Raw genomic sequence first — 25,139 nt, 5'->3', positions numbered from 1 at the left:
TAGACTTCTGCTGTACAGCACAGCACCTATAATTAACAAGAGGGTATTGTGCACTTTCTTAGGACGGTGGATCTCATGTTAAATGTTCTTAACACAATGAACAAAGAAAAAACCAAAGAAAATGAATACAAGGACATTTTAAGAAGTGTTGAATATGACTATTATCTTTATTATTATTATTATTATTATTATTATTATCATTATTTTGAGATGGAGTTTCACTCCTGTTTCCCAGGCTGGAGTGCAATGGCAGGATCTCAGCCCGCTGCAACCTCCACCTCCTGGGTTCAAGCAATTCTCATGCCTCAGCCTCTCAAGTAGCTGGAATTACAGGCATGTGCCACCATTCCCAGCTAATTTTGGATTTTTAGTAGAGACGAGGTTTCTCCATGTTAGTCAGACTGGTCTTGAACTCATGACCTCAGGTGCTCTGCCCACCTCGGCCTCCCAGGATTACAGGCGTGAGCCACCGCATGCCAATTTTCTTGATTGTAGTGATGCCACCCTGGATATTTGCATATGTCCTACCTCATCAAGTTGGACACATTAAATAGAAGCAGTTCTTTGTGTATCCACTTTACCTCAATAAAGCTGTTAAGAAATGAATGAATAAATAAATGAATAAAAGGCTATTGAGGGCAGATACAATCCTAGTGCAATGCCTTGTGTTTCATAAGCACCCAATTACTACCATTCCAATTTTGATTCAGTTCACACGTAATTGACCATTCTCTTGGAATACACTATCCTGTTCAATCATTTAAGAAACACTAATATGCCGGGCGCGGTGGCTCAAGCCTGTAATCCCAGCACTTTGGGAGGCCGAGGCGGGTGGATCACGAGGTCGAGAGATCGAGACCATCCTGGTCAACATGGTGAAACCCCGTCTCTACTAAAAGTGCAAAAAATTAGCTGGGCATGGTGGCACGTGCCTGTAATCCCAGCTACTCAGGAGGCTGAGGCAGGAGAATTGCCTGAGCCCAGGAGGAGGAGGTTGCGGTGAGCCGAGATCGCGCCATTGCACTCCAGCCTGGGTAACAAGGGCGAAACTCCGTCTCAAAAAAAAAAAAAAAAAGAAACACTAATATATATATATATATATATATATATATATATATATATATATATTTAAAAGAACTTTGTAAATTTTTTGCAATTCCAAGAAATATAATCATAAATTTATGATCATTAGTCTTAAATATCTTTCAATATTTTTAAAGATAGGAATTGCCATTAAAACACTTACATAATAATAATTCCTTTGAAAACACTTACACATTTGTAAACTGTTTTTCAGAAGTTACTGATCTCATTTGTTTCTCATAGCAAGTCTGTGAGTTTGGCTGGTGTCACCAAAAATTTCTATATTTTGCTGAGGCAAAAGATATTCAGAAGAGTTAAACAATTTGTTCAAAATTATGCATATCTAATTAAGACAGGCCTTACGATTCTAAGCCCATCACACCTTTCAATACAACATGCTTATTGTATTTATCTCATAAACTTCAATAGTCTTAGAACAGACTTTTCCTTTATATTATTTGATCTGGCAGACTCCAGTCACAATTTGTAGGGTCCTTTTTTTCTTGAAAATTTCAATAACTCATGCATTTATAGGCAGGTTTTTGTTGATGTAATCAACAAAATATAAATGCAAAAACCTTTCTATAAATAAAATCCCCTATTGTTGGTAATAAATGTTGTTTGTTACTAACAATAGGGAATTTTATTTTTCATGGCAACACTATGACAATTAAGAGTCAAAATGCTTATAAAAAGCATTTATAAATGTAATATATTTTTCAGGTTCTTTCTTCTTCTAAGACAAACCTGAGTGTTTTCTTCACTAAAGTTGCAAATGTGAAAAAAAATATTGTTTTCTATTCTCTTTTTTTTCACCCCCAGCATTTGGCTTTAGAGGCTTTTGTGGAGTTCTGTTACTATAGAAGCACTTTGGATCATAATTTATGAGGTAGGTTGAATCAGATAATAATGCATGCCATTTATACTTTATCATACTCACATAGCTTTATGGGTGTGTACCTTAGAGGCAGAGAGGCAAATTTTTATTAACACATGTTTATACATAATTGACCAATTGGGAAGTGGTAAGAAGTAATGGCTGTGATTTACATAGACTAAGAAATGTCTTAGAGCACCTCACCCTGTCTGGAGCCCCCGCTGTGACAGATGAGCCCATGCCTGTGGGGGATGACAGCATGCTATTTATGGCATTTCCTTCTGAGACAATTAAGTAACATATGCCAGGACCATAGGGATTATCTTTGAGCTACACAGTATGTAACTCTATCTGAAGAGAAACATAATATTTTACAAATCTGACAAACCATAAGAAAGCTTAAATTGGTTCACCCATTTTTATAAATGCAATAACTTTTTTGTGCCTTACTAAGATTTATGTCCTGATAACAGTATAAAACATTAATAGTATATATATATATATATATATATATATATATATATATATATATATAATTCAGAAAATAATGGCATATTTATTTTGTGGGGGTGTGATATTCATAATGAACATAGCCCTCTTATTTTAACAACTGCTTTTTCTTCCTCTATTTAAACCAAGTCAAATGGAAAAGTTGGTTCATTGTAGAAATAAAAACTAATTTCTTATGCTATTACACTATTACCCTGCATGCTGCAGGTTGGGAAAGACGATGGGTTGACTGGGACTAATGAGGACTGAGGAAGGGAGGAATTAGATGTCAGGACCCAAACACTGTTGTATCCTTGTCCTCAGAAACATAGTGATTCAATGCAGTGCTGTGGTTATTGAGAGCATTTATATGGTGCAAACTATTGCCTCCAGGCAGTTTAGGTGTATTGTTTCTATTTTAGTATAGAAGCCATTCAGGTCTAATGAGATTTATCTAAAAATTCAAGTTTCAATGGGAAGTTGATTACAAATTAGAAATTACACATTAGGAAATGCTGGGATTAAAACGACCACTACAAGTTAACAAAGTAACTGGTTTTTAGCACAGTTGTCTCATGACGTTTACAGGTCTTCATAGTCTAGCTCATTTTCTTGGCACAATATAGTAACTCAAGAAGTATTTGTTAGACGCACGAATAGGGAGGAAAAGTTCTTCTGGATCTCTCCTCAGATTTCTTGTCTCACTCAAATTATTTATGATCTGATTCTTCTCGTGTTTCTGAAGTTCATGCTGCACACCCATGGCCTTTTACAGGTAATGATACTTGTAACTCTTGGTATTCTATGTCTAGGTGTGTGTGGGGTCATTATTGGTAAATGATTTCAATTGTGACCTAGTTTTAAAGACCTCTTTAAAGACCAGTTTCTAGAAATTGTTAAAAAGAAAGAAGCAAAAACAAAGAGGAAGAGGAAGGAAGGAAGGAAGGAAAGAAGAGAGGGAGGGAGGGAAGGAGGTAAGGAAGGAAGGAAGGCGGGAAGGAAGGAAGGAAGGCAGGCAGGAAGGCAGGAAGGAAGGGAGGGAGGGAGGGAGGGAAGGAGGAAAGGAAAGAAGGAAGGAAGGAAGGAATGATGGAAGTAAGGGATGGAGGGAGGGAGAGAAAGAATAGAGAGAATGAGGGAAGGAGGAAGGGAAGGAAGGAAGGAAGAAAGGAAGGAAGGAGGGAAGGAGCGAGGGAGGGAAGGAAGGAAGGAGGGAAGAAGGAAGAAAGGAGGGAAGGAAGGAGGGAGTGAGAAACGGAGCGAGGGAGCAAGAAAGGAAAAAAAGAGGCAAAGAAGGACAAGTAAATGTGAAAAAGCAACTGTGAGAGACGTTAATTGACTTTCCTGGCATCGAAGAAGTTCTTGCTTGGTTTTCAAATGGTATCAATTTTGTAATTACTTTATAACAACTTTAAGCCTTAAGGATGTGTTTACTACATTACTCCTTATGATACTACGGTAAAATGTTATGCCTATTTTGCCAGTTGAACAGGTGAGGGACCATGAGACTGAGTGGTAAAGCAATGACAATATTAGATTTGCCTATCAGGCCCATAGATGTTACAGTGGCCTTTGTTTGGTTTATGATAACTTGATATGTAAGAATATTTCTATTTATATAGCACTTTGTCATTGATAAATTCTTTTATACATATACATTAATCTCTGTCTCCCCTTCTTTAATAGCAATTTTTACCTAGAATCTATGCTTATAATTCATCAAATAAAGAATGAACAAATTCCTTCACTTTGTGTTGTTCAAAAATTCACCCTACATGCATTGTTCATTCCTCCTTCTCTTCTCCTACCTTTATTCTTTCTCTCTTTTTTCTCTCTCCTTCCTTCTACACTTACAAGTTCAGTTTCTTTTCTGGTGCAGACCCTGAAGTCAACACTACTCTCCTTCATGCAGGCAGCTCTGCACAGTTCCTCCTGGCCCCACAGAACCTACTCCCTTATAATCACAGCACTCCTTTGATTCCACAATCCCAAACATTTTCATACAGAAGAATAAGACAAAGTAGAATAGAAAATATTTATTGGTTAAGCTTCATCCTCATTGATTTTCAGTTCTTTGTCTCCTCCCATCTCCTAAAGATGGGAACAAGAGAAAAAAACAGAATCAGGCTAGCTGTATATACAACATCTGTAGTGGGAGAAAAAGAGAAATGTGTAGTTATGTTAAAAGTCATAATTTGTTGAAAATGAATACATCAAGCACTGAAGTTAGAGAACATTGTAGTACCTGGCATACTGGTGCAAATACAGGGTCTTTTACAAATATGACATCATGAATGTTGTCCCTCATATATTAGCCACTTAAATAAGTGGATTTCCACCAATTATTTCTAATTATATGCACATTTATCCAATTAACAAAAGCAGACAATGATGTAGTCTTGCAAGATAGGATTTCATTTTCCCAGCATTTTTCACTCTTCATTTTCACTCTTTTTCAGTAGAAGCCTTTCTTATTTCTAATAATTACTTTTGTGTTAACAAGAGTAAACTTCCTAGGAAATAACTCAGTGGAAAGGCTAGATATAATGCCTAGGAATACTTGGATTGTAAGTAATACACAGTAAATGTATTTATTGAAGGATATTTGGGGTCCTCAAGGTTGTAGGAAGAATGGAGAAACAGTACTGGACAATGGTTAGAAAAAACATAGCTCTGAAGGCTGTAAAGTGGGAGGCTCAGCTATCAACACTCCGCTGGAACGGACAGATCAGAACAGAGCCTTCCATTAATTATTCGACTCTTTTTCTGTTGAGTCCCTTGAGATACAGGACCCAGCTAGGGCCATTCAGCTGATTCTAGAACAGGGTTTAGTGCACTGGCTACCAAGAGAGGGCAGCAAGAGTTCTCCTTTCAGTTTCTAAAGTGGGAGGGAGAGCATGGCCTTGAAGCTACTGTGGTAAGGGTGCTGGAGGCAGTGACAAACCCTAAGAGAGAAAGAGAGGTGGATACTCACAAAAAGGACTATTCCTTAGAACCTATAAAAAATAATTATAATGCAAAGTGAAAGTAAACTTAATGTAATTTTCAGAGTGCAACTCTGACATAGGGAAGGAGAGCATGGAAGGTACCAGAAGTCAGAGATCGTTGAAACAGTGTAGAATCCCAATTCAGGGTCAGCCGAAGAGAGCCTGTCATTTACAGTAATAATTTTATTGATGATTAATCTGATGTGTGGGATGTTATGATTTTAAAATTGCCACCAGATTGTTTCAAAGAAGGACTCAGATCCAGTTTTGTGGTATCTCTTTCAATGATTATTCATATTTCCCCAAGATAGCTGACTCATCACGAAAGACAAAACTTTTTACGGGCCCTCTCCTCACTGCTTCAGTGATGCTAATGCATTTGTAGTTCTCACTCATTGAGTCCTCAAGAACTCCAAAGCATCAACCAAAGGAGACCTGCTGATCACAATCAATAATGTGCTGGGGGGATGCACATAATAGTTAGATTTAAACACGAGCCCAAAGTTTAATTATTTTAATTAATTGACCCTTTAATAAACTAATAAATATTAAACTATTAGTTTAAAAAACTCTTAATTTTCAGTGGCTATGTTGTAATTGTAATGCAGTTTATTTCATGGGAATATTCAAAATACTTTAGCTTTTTATGACCCTTTCGTTACTACTCTAAACTGATACAATATCTTCTGTTTCTAGAAACTTCTTTTATGTCTAGCCTGTGTGAGCTTGAGTCAGGAAGTATGCTTTACTTTTGTTGGCATATTTGATTTCTCTCTCTGTCTCTCTCTGTATATACATATATGTCATGTAAGTACATTGACATGTTGAAGAACTCCATCCAAATCACCAATAGTGTTCAAGCAATAACCTCTCACTAGAATAACAAAAATATTGAACACTCATGAAAAACTCTCAAAGATACAACAGTCCAAAACAAAATGACAATTTGTAGTATTGAGAAAATTATTTATTTTTGGCCTTTTAAGCAAAACATTAAAAGTATATAATGTGTAGAGAACAGTTTCTCTCCTACTCTGAGGACACGTACATTGCTAGAATCACATTATAGGGAAATTTATCAAAACTAAAAGCAATTATAAATGTCCCTGTCCCTTGACTCAGAAATTCCATTTCTAGGAATTTACTCTACAGAAATTCTGTTACCAGTGCATAAAATAAAAACATGCTGATTCACTAGAATGTTGTTGGTAATATCAGAAACTGGGAGCCACTGCTCTACAGCTTCTTGTAAGTGGCCTAAGTTGATGTTTGGAAATGGTTCAGTATTCACTTGATCCAGAAAACCCAACACAGTCATGCATAACAAGAAATTCAAATTGTGTTCACTTAAGAACAGTTGTGAAACTGCCCAGTCCATCAATGGTATGCATGTGCAAAGAGCCAGCAAGTTACTGAAAAGATGTCACATTACAGAAACAGCGTATACCATTCCAACATTACAGTGGTGGAGTTGGTGGGTATGCCAAGGCCAAACAGTGGAGCTGGACACAGGATCTGTAGCTTTAATTTTTGCTGTACATGTTTAAATATGCAGAGAGTCATGCTGAACTTGAAGGTTTACCTGCAGATTCTCTAGTCACTGAGAATATTCAGGTGAACAAAGCACCCAAGAAATGCCTTTAGACTTACAGAGCTGATGGTCAGATTAACTTATACATTAATAAGCCTCCTTGCCATGTCGAGATGATACTTACTGAAAAGGAACAAATTGTTCCTTAACCAGAAGATAAGGTTGCACAGAAGTAAAAGATATCCCCAAAGAAACTGAAGGAACAAAAACTTATGACATGGAAATAAATTCAGCATAAAATAAATGCAATTAAAAGTGAAAAAAAACAAAACAAAACTGGAAACAACTCAAATGTCCAGCAATAAAGTAGTAACATAATGACTGTGGTATAATCCTATAATAAAATGCAGCTTTGAAAAGAAATGAAACAGATCTCAATGTACTGATTTGGAAAGATGGCCAAGATGTACTATAAAGTAAAAACACTACACTAACAATATATATAACTATATTATATCATCTATATACCTGTATACGTAAAGAAAATATTTCATAGAAATATACGAAAAGCTAAAATAAAAATGTTCTCTGAGGAAAGGATTCAGTATATTTCTTCATTTACATTGCTATTTTTTTTAACATTTTCAACACATATGTACTATCTTTATGATCAGAAAGTGTAAAAACAAAACAGGTATTATAGTGTAAAATAAACAAATAAGGTTACAAGACAATGAATGCAATATGTTTCTAATTTTGTTAAAAAAATAAGATTGATTAAAAACTGTTAGTAAGATATAATCAAAATTTAACAATGTTCGTAGATGAGGGGAACTTCGGTTTTCTATGCTTCTCTGTATTTCTAATAGAATTGTAGTGTTTTTATAATGATAAAAATACATAACGGCACATCAATTTATAAATTATTTAAGTATTATTATGCATGTTATGGAGTTTTTTGTTTATTTATTTTTGTTTGTGTTGTTGTTTTGAACAGGCCCTTACTCTGTCACCCAGGCTGGAGTACAGCAAAATCTCAATAGAAGAATGGACTTACTAGACAACTTAAACCTTTGTACTGAAAATATTCCTTAAGTGCTAGTCAGGATGAATTTAAAAGTATATGCTAAGAGCTGGAAAAATAGAAGTAAGAGTCAGACTTCTTATTAAGTAGATGTTGGATAAAAACCAGCACTTTAAATCTTAAAATAAAACAAGTTCTTGTGGAACCATGATTTTAAACTAAAAACTCAGGCCTAATTAAAGTACAATTAAAAAGGAAAAACAAAATAAAGTCTTCTACATAAAGAATGCAATCAGATTATCTCCTTCTGAATTTATCTCTCTGAAATAATTAATTAGGATGGACTGTAGCATGGTGAAAATATGTATAGAAAAGAGGAATGTGTGAAGCCCAAGAAGCAAAACACAGTGGTATTAATAAAGTCCATAAAATCAAATAATCTTAGCATTTCCAAGAAAAGATGCAATGATTTTCTCCTCTAGCAGAGAGATTACGCAAATGTAATTTCTGCAAATTAAAGACCAATAGCCTTCTTACATAAAAAGTTTCTTAAATATAACAAAGAAAAGGTAACCTGAAATATGTATTTTTAAGTGGTTAATTTAGCAATGTGTTTGATAAGAAATACATGTGATGATAAGCGAACATGAAAAAAATCAGTAATAAGATAATACAAGCAAAAACAATTTCACTTCTTTCATACTCTTCCATAACATTGGAAACACACACATGTCTGTGATAATATCCAAAGTAGAGAGAAAGACATTCAATCTGGTGGGAGAAAAAGTTATCTAAGGTTCTCTATAGTAACTACCAAAATCAAGAAAAACATAATTCAACCTAGAAACTACATTTCTATGCATCTACCTTAACAAGTAGGCATGGATGTACAAAGATACAGATTTGTGCATTGATATAATAACCAAATATTAGATGACACCCAAATATTTATCAACAAGTTAATGATTTCATTAATACAATGTAGTAACCCACATAAGGTGAAATAAGATCTGTATGTATTAAAATGAAAATATCCTTAAAATGTTAGTAAATAAAAGCAATCTGAAACCTAATAACCATTTTACGATGCCATGTATAATAAGAAACAGCTATATTTTAAACGTACTTAGATACTATCAACTAGGAATTCAGATCAATTTTTTGAAAAAGGAAACATAAATAGCAACTGCTTAAGCAAATATCTGCTTACTACTATTATTCAGAAAGAATGAGGAGATAAAGTATTCAATGTTGGAATAATATCACTAGGAATCCAACTTTTTATAGTTTTTGTTTGTTTGTTTGTTTTTCAGTGTTGCCATTGGCGTTGTGTTTACAAAACAAGCTGTTGTCACCCCACCCTTTACTTCAGGCTCCCAACGTCTTGACAGAGCTCTTGGTGACAAAAAGAAAGACTTGTGTAAAGAGGAGCAGGTGCACTAAGTGTCCCATTTTAAGAAGTTTTTCCAAATACTAACATAACAACTTCTGCCTACATTCATTGCCCAGAAGGACGACACACCCCTTTCTTCAAGGAAGTTGTTGGGGAGGTTTTTGTTTCTCAATTCGGAGACACCGAATAACAACTAGGCAAACTGTAGCCTTCCCATACATAGTATACAAGAATATTAGAGGAAAGTAAATATCTGTACAGTTTTCACTAACAACATCAGTTGCACCTGGGAAAACACTGGGTTGTTGAAGTTTGAGAGCTGAAAGGGGATAGGAAAGGTAAAGACATCAAGAAAAAGTACTTTGACATTTTATGCTATATTTTTGTTGAAAAACTTGGCAACAAGAAGAGATTTTTGTATTGCTTACATAAAGTAAATAAAAACTTATTTGTATTGTATAACATTTGAAGGCTATAGAAAAATCAAAAGCAGTAATTAAAATCATACCTTGTACTTTTACAGTAGATTTTGTGTATGATTTTCAAACTATATATAAACACCACACAAACAGATCATGTACGTGTTGAATTTTATTCATGATAAATATAGGTATCACATGGGTTTTTGGAAGAATATTATGTTTACAGGTTCTTCCCAGCAGATAGTATTTACCACTTGGTAGTCTTTCCAGTTAAAAAAAACCCTACAAAGTCAATTTTCAATGAGTTTTAAGGATGTAGAAATACATTATTTAAGTCTCTTGGAATAAAAATCATCATGTTACTATAAGTGGTTTTGTTTGAGGAGATACTTCTTTGGTAACCCTACCTATAATGCCTCAACTGTGTAAATAGAGAAATAATTTTAGTTCATAATTTAATAACTTGTGACTACAATTTATATTTTAAAAATCAAAATCTCATGCTACCAGAATTTTTTACCCAGTAAAAATATGTTTTTTACCCAGTAAAAAGATGTTTTAATGTTTAATGTGATAATATCAGCTGCAGGAAATATGTGAGCGAGATCTCTTTTTAACTAAGATTGCCATAAATACTTGTGGTAACCTTAACATAAACTATTAATCCCAACACTAGGTTATTTTTCTTCAGTTTGGGTTGTACCCATTGCAGCCAGTATAAAGGGTGTTACAAACGCATAGTGACATGTTATAAAGTCTCTGTCACCTGTTTCTTTCTACTTTTTTCCTTCCTCCTCTTGTTCTTTTAAAACAACATTTAAATATTTATTTTTAAATGTTTCTCTATCTCTTAAACTGGCTTTGGAAAGATTCACTAAAACTGTATCATGTTTCCCCCTAACTTCCCAACCATCCTCATTATCCAATTCAACCCCTAACACAAAAGAAAAGGAGGGCAGGGGCTTAGCTCAAGAATTGTCTTTCTACTATTAGCCCGCGAGGGAGGATGAATTTAAATCCAAGGGAATTTGTAAAGATCATGTATCTGGGTAATTTTGGGTCTGGCCATGTGTGGAAGAATGAGCCTCTAGGATACGGTTAATAAGGAAAAGTGGTAAGAACTGTGTGATCAGTACTTGATAACGTAGCACGGACTAGGCAGTTGCTATACCATGGATTTATGTATTAATTAATCTTAAGTCAATTATATATTGCAGCTTTTTTATTTTTCAGGTAGGAGGTGTATGTGCATATGTGTCTGGGTCTGTGAACTGCTTATTCCGGGGAGACATAGGAAACTAAGCAATTTCTTCCTCCATAGTCACGTTTAAAAAAAAAAGAAAAAAAAGAAAAAGCCCTGGCAATGCAATATACTCCAAAAATATTTACCTTATATTTGTTTATCATAGAAAATTTTAAATTTGCATAGAATTTCTCTAAATTTAGCCACAAATATTTTCTTTCATGGAACTGCAATTAATTGGTACAAGTGGAAACAGTAAAGAAAATGACCCTTTACTTTTATTTCTGACTATCAATATTGTTTTCATTCTGAATTTTAATAATGGGATTATTGTTGTTCTGTGGGATATAATGTTCCTGCAATAATGTTTTCAAGTGTTCATATTATTAAAAATTCAACTGGTTTAAAAACTAAATGCATAAAATTCTTGATGAGAAATTGAAAACATTTTTTAAATTTATTGACAAATTATGTTTTCACCAGTGTTCAATATTTTGAAGCAGAGTCTGGGGAATCAAATTAACACCTTTATTATTCATTGATTATTGTCTCATTTGTGTTTTAAAAATATATTTAATAATCTCATGATTAAAAAAAGTATTACACAGAATGAATTCACTTTTTATCCTTTAAGCTTGGACAGTGTCTTCAAAGTCTACTGTAAATATTCATTTAATGCTTTTTATCTCATAGGTGAGAAAATGACATACTTTACCAATACTATATTTTTAACATGAGTGCAGTTACATCAATATTATTATAATTAATGATTACATCATGCTTTAGGAGGAAAGTACAGAGAAGGTTGGTATTAACATGCACGGTACACCATTGTGATATCAATACTCATTTCACTGTTCAGATTTTTTTTAAGCTAATAGCTGTCAAAAATACCCATTATAGGCTAGTCTATAATTTGTAGAAGTCAAGTAATACATTTTTTTTTCTGAAGGTATAATGGATGCTCCATGGAGCAATTATTTTAGAAAGACAACTTCATCTCAGCTGTCTCATGCCAGCAGAACTATTTAAGAGGCTGAGATGCATAATTCAACATGGAAGGGCTGTCAGAGTTGAGAATACCTTTAAATTATAAAAACTTAGTGCCACGAGTCAGTTATAATTATAATGGAAATGTAGTTTTCTGTCATTTTATCATGGCAAACATCTCTCAAGAAGCAATTTTGCATGTTAAAATATTTTGGCAAAGTGACTTTTGATTCCAAAGGGATACAGATTATCTGGTTTTATACCTGAATTTTTTTTTCACAAATTGAGTTTAACAGCCTGCACGGCTTAAGATGGCAAACAGGAGTATTATTAGAATCCCATTGGAAAATCTTGCAGAGAGTCCACAGGCTACAGTAACTCACAAGGCAGGTGAGGTTATGCATAAAAATATATTATTTTAATAGCAAAATTTGACAGGCAGTTCTTCAGCGGACATTCAATTATTTTACATGGCAAATTTCTGAGTATAAAAATGGTTGCCATTGTAGACAGAGTCTCTTTTCCTAGCAAATATTTCCATGACTAAAAATAAGTAAAGGGTAATAATTTAAGATCTTCCTGGATTGTTAGGTTCTTTGCCTTTCATGGCTCCCCAAAACTTTCTGTTCTCCATATGGTAGTTCTTGTCTTCCTTCTCTTCTACAAAGTTTCTGTTATTATGAGAGATAAAAAGTAAAAATAAAATTATTTTAAGAAAATTAGCTAAAGAATAAATGCACAGTAGCATATAAAATAAATTTCAAGTACTCTTGTAAATTCCAATAGATGGAATATTTAAATGAGCTCAAATTCCACACGTTCTTTCCTACCAATTTTGAATAACAGAACTTAACAGAACACTCAATTTTGCATACTGTCATCAAGAATAATTCTTGAACACCCTCAAAAATAATTCCCTAAGATAATGAGTATATTTCTTAATTTGTGTCCTCTTTTCATGTCAGCCGAAGTAGTAAACTAATATTCTTTTATCCAAATAATTAGAATAAACTTTGGGTCCTTAATTTATTTCTAAAAATGAGTAAGCTGATTCAAATATTTTTGTTTCCTCAATCCATTTATTGACTTCCTACTATATGCATCAGTTTCTCCTTTTTGTAAATAATAAAAATATTTTTCAATTATTAATATTTAATTGTCCATTTTTGATAAAACCAAGTCAAGTCAAAACTATGTTCATTTAAAGTTGACTGAGTATAATGTATTGCATTATATTTTCAATTCAACAAATGCTTGTTGGGTGCAAAATATGTCTGAGGTATTTTCTAGATATGTAGTATTTATCAGTTAAAAGGAAAGAAAAAAAATATTTTCATCGTGTGGTTTATATTACTTATCTCAAAAAGAGAAAATCCAGCAAGCTAAACACAAACTATAGAGATAATTAATATATTTAATTGATATTATTTTATTATACGGGATTTCGCAATTTCTTAAAATGAAGAAATAATTCAATAAAACCAAGGACTGTCTTATTAATATTTTTATTTTAAGAAGTATAGGAAAATAATTATCCTCACACATGTGAAATAGCTAAAACTAAGGAAAATATATATCTGAAAAGAAAGAGAACAAGAAAGGAAGAGAGAAAGTTACCTTGTGTACTTATTTATGCTAGTTAGTTTAATTTTTGTTATATCATTTTATCTATGCAATAACATTGAGAAATGCTGTCCTCATTCTAAGGAAAAAACAGAGAATCATAAAAATATTAACTTTTCCAACAAATTGTAAGATATTTTAAGAGTAATTAAATCTATATATTTCTAATTCTCAAACTTCTACCAAATTAGTTTTAAAATTTGTCACAGATTAAACAACCTGAAATTATATTTAGAGATTCATTAATTCATTTCTCTGCCTCTGGAGAGAATCTATTATTACTAACTTAAAGAAAAGAGTTTTCCCTGGCTATTTTATATTATTTTTAGTTACAGACAGAACACAAACTTATCTATTCTGCATTAAAATTTTTTAACTTAAGCACATATGCACCTACACACACATGCACACTGCTTAATTAACATGCTAACAAGGATTTAAGCTAATATTGGAATGCCAAAATTTTCCCCCTGCTCCTTACTTTGCCTATTGTAATTCAAGATGATATAATACTTGCAATCAGTAACTGAATTCTTTTATATGAGATATATTTTTTCATAGAGATATAGAAAAGGCCATAAATACTGAACTCTTCTTGTTCATAATAGTACAATATTATAGACATTGTAATGTACCAATTTTTAAATCATTACCAGAATTAAATGTATTTTGCTGAAAAATTGAATGTAGTTACGGTATCACAGAGGTAATCATTATCTAGAAAATAAGAAATAATGCATTACAGTAATGCACTACACATATGATTACTTTTAGTATAATGCAGCATAATGCTTAAATTAATTCCAAGCAACTTCCTAATTTTATTTCAGTATAACCAGATTGCAAGTCACAGGGAAGAAGAATATAAAACATAGCCAATATTTTATTTGATTCATTTTGACTGAATCATGAACTGCTATAACACATGAAGATTCTGAAAATGTTAATTGCTTTAGAAATGAATTTAATAATTTGTCTTTACTCATCACTGTGAATAAATGAATCAAATTCATAACTGACATAGAAACATGCAAAGTTCTATTTGTACAGTACTGGGGTGGAAAAACATTTTCAAAGTGGAATATGGAGGAGAGAGAAAAAAGAAAATAGAAAGAGGGTCAAAGAAAGATAAATAGTTTAAAAAATAAAGAAGGGGTCAAGTTAATTTGCAGGGTAGTGTGAGCTTATTTGTGTGTTCAGCAAATTGGAAAACTAAATGAGCAAAGCTCCCAGCTTAACTTTGAGATTTACCTTTTTTTGTATTCTTCTCTAATATAACAGTTCAAATGGGGACTTAAAATTAATGCAATAAATACAGACTTTTAATACAGTGTTGCATTGTTTGGAATATCACATTAGGTTTTTCTAATGAGTCAACAAAATTTCAACATTGCCCCCTAATACTCTAAAATTAAGAAATTTAATAATAATTAATAATAAATATATGCATTTTAATAGAGGAAGAGTTAGTTGTACAACTTTTATGATACCAAGCTTTGTATTCAGCTCAAACTGTGAGGCAGAGTGTTCGTGGTGTGGGATCCTATAGATAGTAATCTTTCTTTTGAAGACACAGAGACATTTTGAAGCTGACTCATTATCATCAACCAAGGCAACAATGTATCAATTTCAATCTGGGCATAAGATCTTGCTGAATATTACTAATAGATCTTTCTCTCTTTCTTCCTTTCTCTTTATCCACCTCTGCTTCTGCCTTTCCATTTCTCCCTCCCTTGATTTCTATCCCATTTATTCTCTACCTGTCAGATCATTAAAATAAAATTTAACCATTAGTTCAGCAGAATTAAGTATTCACATTTACTATCCTTTGTCTGAAGCCATTAAAATTAGAGATAAGCAATTTGTTATCCTGTTTTACTTGTGAAATTGACCTTAAAACACACTTAACCCCAGTTTGTTCAGTATTGTGATGCCATGACATGTAAGTTTAAAAATACCAAATGACAAAAATACCAAAGACATTGTAGATAAGAGAGTGGTATTAAATCACCGAAAATTCAAAGGTGGTTGAAACACGTTGAAAAGCAGAATATTTGGATGACCTCTTAAACGAAGCACTGCCCTCCTGCGACCTGATCATTATACTCTGCCATTCTCTTTTGTTTAAATAATCTAGGCACTTTCAAAGTTTATTTCTTCACAAGAATGCTTTTGAATTTTTTGAAACTCCAGAATAATATGTATTCAAGTAGAAAACTTAAGAAACATATAAGGTATAAAGGCAAACACTTGATATCTTACTAACTCCCCCAAAATGACGAACACCATTCTAATAGATTTTTCCATGTGTATATTATGTGTGGATGTGGGCTAATATACTTTTTACACAACCAAGAGGTTTTTAAATAAGGATTTTGCAATGTGTACAGAGAAAACATGAAAATGAAATAATGCCTGTTTACAATCAGCATTTGGATGAATGGTAAGAGACAGAAACAACATTTTATTAATGAGTGGCAAACAGTGATGGAAATTATTTCTCAAACAAGTTCAAAGAATAGTAAAAAAAAAAAAAAGCAGGATGTAATGGTTGGGGAAAGGAAGTGGAGGCTGAATAGAACAGAGAAGGTGGCAACTGATAGAAACCTTAAACACTTAGTTTACTATTATTATTTTTGTTTGTTTTGGTTGGTGTCTGATTTAAAGAGGAGATGTTATAGATAAAGTGGATTTGATGACTTTTTATTTTATACAGCTTTTTTTATATCTCAGAAATGATGTTTAAGATTTTCCCTCCCCTTTGACTCCACTTTCCTTGCTTCCCTCCATATACATATGCTTCTTAAGTCCACATAACTTTTAATATAAATTGTAACAAAAATTACAAGTATCTAAACTCTCTTGTGACTCAAGCACTGGTGAAATAGTTACGTGGGCTGAGTTGAGGGAACAGACCCATCTAAAGAGTACTTTATGTCAATCTATTGTTCTAAAATTAGCAGTTTTCACATGAATTTCATTTATGAGACTATGCTAAAGCCAGATTCCATCATCCCATCATAGCCAGGTTCAGCCTTTCCCTTTCTGCCTCTTTTCATGGAGACTTTATGATCTAAAAAAATGTCCTGGTCCACTATTCGTGAATTCTATTAGCAGAGGCATTCTTCCACTTACGTCAAGTTATACTGCATATAAATGGAGGATAAAAGGATTACCAGATTATAAATCAAACAAGAGTTTCTGGCAATATAAATCTCAGTTATGTCAGGCTCTTGTGTTAATGGAATTGTAGAATTCCATTGGCCAGTAAGAATTTAAATTCTATGTTAGAGACCTTGCTAATTTCTCACAGGACTCCCTCAGTAAAATATACTGAAAAATAAAGAGGAAGGCTTGCAAGCAAATTTTTATCAAGTCTTGAAATTATTTTCTAAGATAGTGCCAAAAATATGACTGGCATTTGAAAATGTATTGTCAACATCCATGCTGTGCAATTCTAAGACTTGTCTTGAAACTTATTTGGTCACTTTAATCACTCAAATAAATGCAGCCAAATTGTGTTAAATGCAAACTAAAAGTACATGTAATATTGAAATAAATGGGATATGTTAGCCAATAGATTAAAATTCAGTAATGTAGTACATGGCTCAATCAAATGACTGAACTACTATGTTCAGGTTAATCAATCAATTCGGTCAGATGAGTGTGGTAAAATTTCTGTGTTTATGCATTTTTTGTATATATAAATGCAAAATTAACTGATTTTTTGAATTAACATGGTTTAAGTAGTTGGGTTTTAATAATTAATAATTGATTTTATCTCTAAATGTGTATCTACTATTAATACATGTAGTATCAGTATTAAAATTTATTAGAAAGTAATATTTAATATGTGACATTGATTTATTAAAAGTCATTTTTAAAATGTGGTGTTTATATAATGGAATGGTGTTTGAGATGGTGAAAACAATCTTCATATATGGTAACTGTAAAACATTCCTGTTTCTTCAAAATAGTCTCGGTATATTTTAAGATATTATTCATTTATTAAACCTATATTTGCTGAGTATCAATAATATATGAAGGAATATGCTAAGTGTGGGATTATGAAACATAATAGGATATCATGTCTATGCAAAAAGGGAGCACATATTGTTAAGAAGGTCCTTCAATAGCAGTTGAAGCCAGTTCCTTTCCACGTAAGCAATGATGGTCATAAATAATGTCTATATTTTTACTTTTTATCCAGGTTCCCTCTAGGATTAAACATGTGACCTGCCATTGTCAGTTTGCATAAAGCCAGTCCCTGATATCCTTTAATTTCATTTTCTGTAAGATATTTCCCTTTATTTCTCCTCTAATATTTAATGGTAGCCAAAGTGGAGAGGTCCCATCTATGGCTAACACAGAAGTACAATACAGCCTAGATCTATTAGTGCATAAGAACAGTGTTGCAGATGTCAAAAAATCATTATAGGAGAAAACGGAGTACAAACTTTGCCAACTTCTTGCTTCACTACACCTGTTTAAAATTTATTTAAAGCATGCTTAATAATACACTTTAAATCTGGGCAGCAAACATTCATTACTTTAGGTACCACAATGAGTCTTGGATATAAAGTGTTTTTAAAGAATGGAACACTCCTGACTTAGGGTTTTGTACATTGTCTTCAGGCTGCAAAAGACTGTTTCTCTTGAAGTGCATCCTGGCACTGTGCCACACACTAGCAAATATTAAAAATAATATGACATAACAGTGAATGGAAAATGTTTTAAAATAGGTTTCATAGTTTAAATATTTACAATGATTTTAGAAGCACAGACAATATTTTAACAGGCTTTAGAGGCTAGTTAACATGAACCTTCAGGAATAACAAAGAGTATATCAGGCATTGAAGATGATGAAAGCCATTGCAAGTAGAGGAAAGGGAATGGTCAATGGCATCAGATTGGTGAAAATCATGGTGGGGTGTATTACCAGAAGGTCCCATCATGTAGGTAGAGCAGAAAGGGACATGATGCAATTTATGATTTACAGGGCTGTCTTTACAAACAATATGAAATGAAGAACTGAGAAACTGAACCCAGAAAGAGAAGCTGAGAAATTATTGCAAAAATTCACATTGAAGATGTAGAACGTGGCAGTTAGAGTGATAATGAAAAGGAGTTAGATTCGATAATTAGTTCAACTGAGGAACTGAGAGTGACGATTTCACTATTGCTCTGTACCATTATTTGTCTGTTAATGTAGGAATGCAAACGGCATAGGAGTAGACTGAGGTCAATATATTGATGCTGCTGCTTATTAGATGTGTAACCTTGTACAAGTTATTTAATCTTTCTAAAGTTTCAGTTTTCTTTTCAAAAATGTGAAGATAATAAATCTCTCTTTCATGGAATTTTGGAACTTAGCAAGCTATGATAACTTTTATATATTTCCTTTTTGCTGTAAGTGTCTACACCTGGACTGTGGTAGCAACTTTAGAAAGCTATTTTTAAAGTTAGTATCGATATTTTGATTTTATCACTTTTTCAGATAAATCATATGTTTGTGTGCATGTATGTGTACCTTTGTGTATATATATATATGTGTGTGTACATATCTATACCACATTTGAAGTTGTTTGGATTCTGTAAAATAACTGGAGGACACACATAATATATAATGGTGCTATTTGGGTTCCAGGTTGGGGGTTCTCAAACTTGGCTACATATTGAGCTCACCAGGAATTTGGGAAACAGAATTTCTGGGATTAAAGCTGCGCCAATGGAATTAGAGTCTATGAAAATGGAGTAAAGGAGTCATTTTTTAAAGGATCACAGATAATTCTAGCACACAGCTTAAATTGATGACCGCTGCTTAAAGTGTTTCAGGTCATCACTTCTCAAAATTTAATATGCATAAAAATCACCTGGGAAACCTGTTGAAATGCAGGTTCCATAAACCTGAGATGGAGTCTGAGATTCTGCATTTCTGCAAGATCTCGGTGGCTGGCTTGTCACTGATGAGTAGACCAAACTTTGAGTAGAATGAACCTTGATGATTCAGATCAGAAATGCTTCTGTAGACCAAAAAAGTTTGCTGGAGCTTGGGCCAAGGGATGTTGGATTTCGACAGCTGGTAAAGGATGGAGATTCCATTTCGGTCAGGTGGATCAAGAAGAACAAAGTGTACATCAGTGATGCACTGAGAACAACATGATGGATACACAGTCGATTCTGAGGAAGCAGTAGAAGATAAATCTGAAACGTGAGGAGAGTATGAGCAGAGTGAGGCCTTGAAAGCCCTGGGGAGATAGCCAGGCTTTTACTTGCAAATGGCAGTCTTCCTCTCTTAAAAAAGAGCCTGGGTACGATCTCAAATGAAAGTATATATTTTAAAGTAGTTATAACAACTGCAGTAACAAATATCATTCATTGATTTTATATATGGTAGACACTCTGATAAATACTTCATGCTAATTATGTGGTTTTATTCTCATGACAGTACTATGGGATAGGTACTATTATCCCATTTTATTGTTCATGAAACTTAAATAGGCAGAAAATCAGTATCTTGCTCATGTGCGTAAGGCTGATAATGAATTCAGACTTAATTAGCTAATTCATTCTTTGTCAGTTTTTCAGAAATTATACTATTCTGCTTTAAAACAAAAATAAAGTTACCAAGTTTACAATTGTATATTCATATAATACTACAATGGAGTTTTAGTCCAAACTGAATAAACTATTGCACATTTATCCAAACTCAGCTAAAAAAGCAACAGTATCTTGCATGCCTTAGTCTGTGAAACTACATAATTCTCAATATGTGTCTGGGTTTATCCAACATGGCTTAGAAAAGACACTTCTGAAAAATAATACCAATTTATTGATACTGGGATTATAATACCTACTTGTGTTGGAGTGGATAGATCATAAAGAATCCTTCCTTAAATTGTTAGTACACGTATACTATTCCAAGAATGTGAAAGACCAAAAAATAAAAATAAAAAAAGATAAAATTTTCTAGATAATCTGATTCAACATGTCTGTCCCCAAAGATTTAGAATCCAAAATTTTCACAGTTACTCTATGTAAATGTTATGGTATCCCAGAAACCCAGATTAAGAAACACAAATTTAGGTCAATGAATTCTGGCAAGCAGAGAGAATTTTAAGACATTTTTATTAATAGTTATTTGAAAAACATCATCAGACTAATAGGATGGTAGATATTCTTATCCTGAGAGCTGAAGATGATTTTACTGTGTGCCATGTATACTGATTATTTTAAAGTAATTACGCCAAGTGTATCCTCTATGCCTCTGAATCTCTCTGTCAGTGACTATATAGCAAGTGGGTAACTACTGACACTTTCCTGTGCTGTAACAGTCCATAGACCATTCTGGCTACATATGACAGGGAAAATAATTTAAATAGAAATGTTCCCAAGAACTGCAAAACATGCCAGCCTAAAATTTTCATGAAACATTTTTTTTCCTCCTATCAACCCAACTTTATCATTAAAATACAATTTTGACATCCAAATAGAATGTATTTAAAATGTTTTCTTACCATTCCTCACTATCCCTAACTTCTCTTTCAGTATACTGAACTTTAGTATAAGACTACATGTTGGAAAGAGCTGTCTTGAAAAGCGTCAGTAACTAAAATCTGCATGCTATCAGTTTTATTCAAAGCAAATTTATAATTGCTAGAGAAATGGGAATGAAAATAAAAGCAGTCCACAGAACACTCCCTATCCCCCCAAAAAAGTTAATATTGTAAATATAAAATTGGGGAGGAACTGTAATTTATTAAAAAATATACTGTAAGTAAGGGCAGATTTGCTCTAAGAACTGAGCAGGTGAGATCCTACAATGTATTTTGTTAATTCTGGGAAAAAACAACTGTCTAAAATCTTCCTTCACTGTGAACAGTTGATGCAGATTTGATAGAGTTTTGTCTCCAAAATTTGTCTATTATTCCTAACAAAAAATGTGAAGAAAGAGCTGAAGCTGAAAATCTTTTACTTGTCTAACAGCAACTATTTAAAAAATATCTAGTTATTTGAAACTTGAAAAAGGCAGAGTACAGGAAATTGTCATCAAATTGTGAGCTATATCTTTTCTTGCAACTCACAAGGCCAAATAATGTCAGATGTTAGGAACACAAAAATAAAGGTAAATGGGAAATCAGTGTCTATAGATTCTTCTCAGGATGATAAATTTAAGACAACATTTCTGAAATCACATTGTAGAGATTTTAGGAAAATATCTGACAGCTGATACTTGTGAAAGAGAAACTAAAAGAAAAATATCTCCAGGAAGCAGAGAAAGACAAATATAAATTAGTGACTCAAGGGCATCATGAACTTACTGCCTTGTGATTTTCTTCACAATAACACTTTTTTTGCTGATTATTATAAGAAATAAGTGTCAATGAGACAATATGACAGAAGTTGATTCTGCTAGGTTGGTAAAAATGTGAAGGATATTTTTCCTCTGAAAAGTTGGCTGAGAGTTTACAAATATGGTTTCTGGACAGATTGAAAACAAATGAGCTTCAGTGTAAGACATTTCAAGGCATTTTTTATGATTTTTGATCTATCAACAATCAGGTGTTTAATGTTTAACTAGCAATTGTACTATTTATTGGAAAACAGAGGTAAAATCAAGACTTTAACTTTGCCTTACTAAAATAGAAAACAATGGGAAAGTCCTTAGAGTGTCACATTATGTATAAAATATTTCCAGCAAGGAAGTATTGGTAGGTACTTACAAATGTGTGCTATGTACTATTTGAAATAATGAGAATGTATTGAGAAGGCACAACCCTAAGCAACTCTGGGAGTGGGGACAGCTGAAGAGGAGGGAGGCATGGGAGATATTAAATCGTACTTCCTTTTGTCATTAACAATTACATATTCGGGTTCCAAGTCAATGTTTAATATATCATCAGTGCAATGCACTGTAATTCTAGTATGGCTGGCACAACCAAAGTAACATCACTCTGATGTCATATTAGACTCTGGCAAAGAGCCACAATGAGCATGAAAGTTTAGCCATCCTGAGAAACATCTTTAGTATTTTTTTTTTCAAATAAATGATTAATATTAAGCAAACTAAAGAAACAACACATTTGAAGAAGTGGAGGTCATTTTCCAACTGTTACTTCATAGTATACACTGGAATCATGCCAGAGAGACAGAAGGGAAAGCCCTGTAATAAAATATGTTTCAATAAATTATTAATTTTTTCATAGGCAGTCTAAAGATTTAGAAGGAAGATGGCATTTTCTAACTAGGCCATAGGCATATTGAGGTTAAAACTCTTTATCTTTTGACCAACATTGCAATATGGATGAGCCTTTGCTCTAGCTTATCGTAACTGCAGTGCACAATCGATATTTAAATCCTGAAAGATCAGCAATAATGGATACGAACTGAACAGATCAATATTTAGCCTTTTGTGGACTGTAACTTTTATCTTAGCCCCAATTATTCCATGGCACAAGAGTTGATTTTTAATGTCTTGGGTGTTTGGAATATCACTAATTTTAAATTTAATTTTAAATGTTAAATAATACATTGTGACACACTTGTAGAAATAACTGTTAATAAAAGTCATTTCAAACATATGTTTAAACAGGTTCAGTGTCATTTAAGTAACATTTAATAATAATAAATTTCAATTGTGACATGTATGTCTTTTTTTAAATTAAAGGGTATTCAATTATTTTTAAATTCAAGAAAAGATATTTCCTTGTATTATACTTTAGCAATATTGCATGACCACTTGGGAATGGTTTGGCCAGTTTATCTTTCTAGGATATAAACTAATTACAGATCTGATAAAACATCAACATTTCAATATTATTTAATTTATTCAGGTATCCCAGTGTAACTAATCAAATGTGATCATTCGTCAGTGCAGATCTATAAAGGATTTTAAGAAAATCAAGATTCTGAAGAAAGAAAGAACTTTCTCTAGAAATAGCCATTCTCATTTATCTCTGAGACTGCTTATTCATAAATGTGACCTCTGTTCCCAAATGCCCTAACTTATCTAATGCTAACAAAAAAAAAAAAAAACTCTACCTTTTACAGCTAAGTAAATTAAAACATTTGTTATGAAGAAGTACAAAGTAGTAATTGTTTTTTTAAGACTTCTCTTCATAGTGTATGTCTGCATACTGCCTCAGAAGTTAAAAAGAGAGGAGGTAAAAATTCAGTTGAAGGAAGCACATTAAGGTTGATTACTACTTAAAAATTGACAAAACACAGAAAGCAACCACCTAAAGAATGTGAAAAGTAGATGACAACAGTAAAACTGGGAAAGACATGAAAACTTGAGGAACAACCAAGATGGTCATGTTTGGTTTCATGTAATTTTTTCATCTTCTACTTTAGCTCCCCACTGCAAGACAAATACAACTGTATAATGAGCACCGTCATCAAAATCTCTTAGTAATCTTTTCTGTCCAGAAGACAAGGGGGGATTTAAAAAAGCCCCCTCTGAGCTGAAGGAGTAAAGAGAATTCATTTTCTTCCCCTGTTGTTTGCTGTTTGTTTTAAACCCTCCCACTCCCACACCAAATCCAGTCCTGTCATAAAACTGAAATGCAGCAGTGTAGCAGCGACACAAGTATCTAATGACATAAGAAAGAAAAAGTCGTTGTGGATTCAGAAACAGAGAATGGGGTCCCCTTGTTCAAAGCGTGTAGTAGATTTCCAATTTTTTCTCTAGATTGTCTTTCTTTGCTGGCCCCAAAAGGTAGGCCCAGTTATATGAAACTGTACAACAGCTTGAGAGTCTAAAACGCTGAGAGAATTTCATGTTTTTGTCTAGGCAAACGAGAACAAACCAGCTCATAGATACTGGAGTGTGTGGGAGAGATCCCAGAGAGGAGTAATCTGAAGAAAGAGAATGTAAATTCGTGTTTGAACCAACACAAGTTCTAAGTTCATCCCAAGCTGTCCATGTACAGAACATACCCTGAAAGCGTAGCAGATTTGGAAAGTGAGCTACTATATAAAACCTTTGCCCAAGTCCTAGCTCATCGTGAGTTGCTCTGATGAGAGGCAGAAGCAAAAAATATAGTAGGAACTTTAAAAATTGAACTTACTTTACATTCATCACCTACAAAAGGCAGTCTGACTTGCATTCTCTACATAAGTTGATTGTCTGCTAAAACTGATGAACAAAAATCAATAAGAGTCCACTGGATTTTAACAAGACCCAGTTTTTCACAACATAGCTTTCCATATGTCCAGGATACAATCCAAAGTAACTTGAACTATCAAGAGCCAGGGAAATATGACCAACAATCAAGAGAAAGACAATCAATAGATGACAATCCTGAGATGAACTAGAAGTTGGAATTACCAAAGACTTGAAGGAAGTTATTATAATCATGTTTTCTAAAGTGAACATGAGCAATTCAAATGAATAGAAAGTTGGAGAAAGAGAAACCATAAAACAGAAGCAAATGAAAATTTTAAGACAGAGAAACTTGCTCCTTTTCCATTGTGTA

The sequence above is a fragment of the Saimiri boliviensis genome, chromosome 5 (assembly GCF_048565385.1).
Source record: "Saimiri boliviensis isolate mSaiBol1 chromosome 5, mSaiBol1.pri, whole genome shotgun sequence".
NCBI classification, from domain to species: Eukaryota; Metazoa; Chordata; class Mammalia; order Primates; family Cebidae; genus Saimiri; species Saimiri boliviensis.
The sequence above is the reverse complement of the archived record's forward strand: the minus strand, read 5'-3'. Positions refer to the sequence as shown.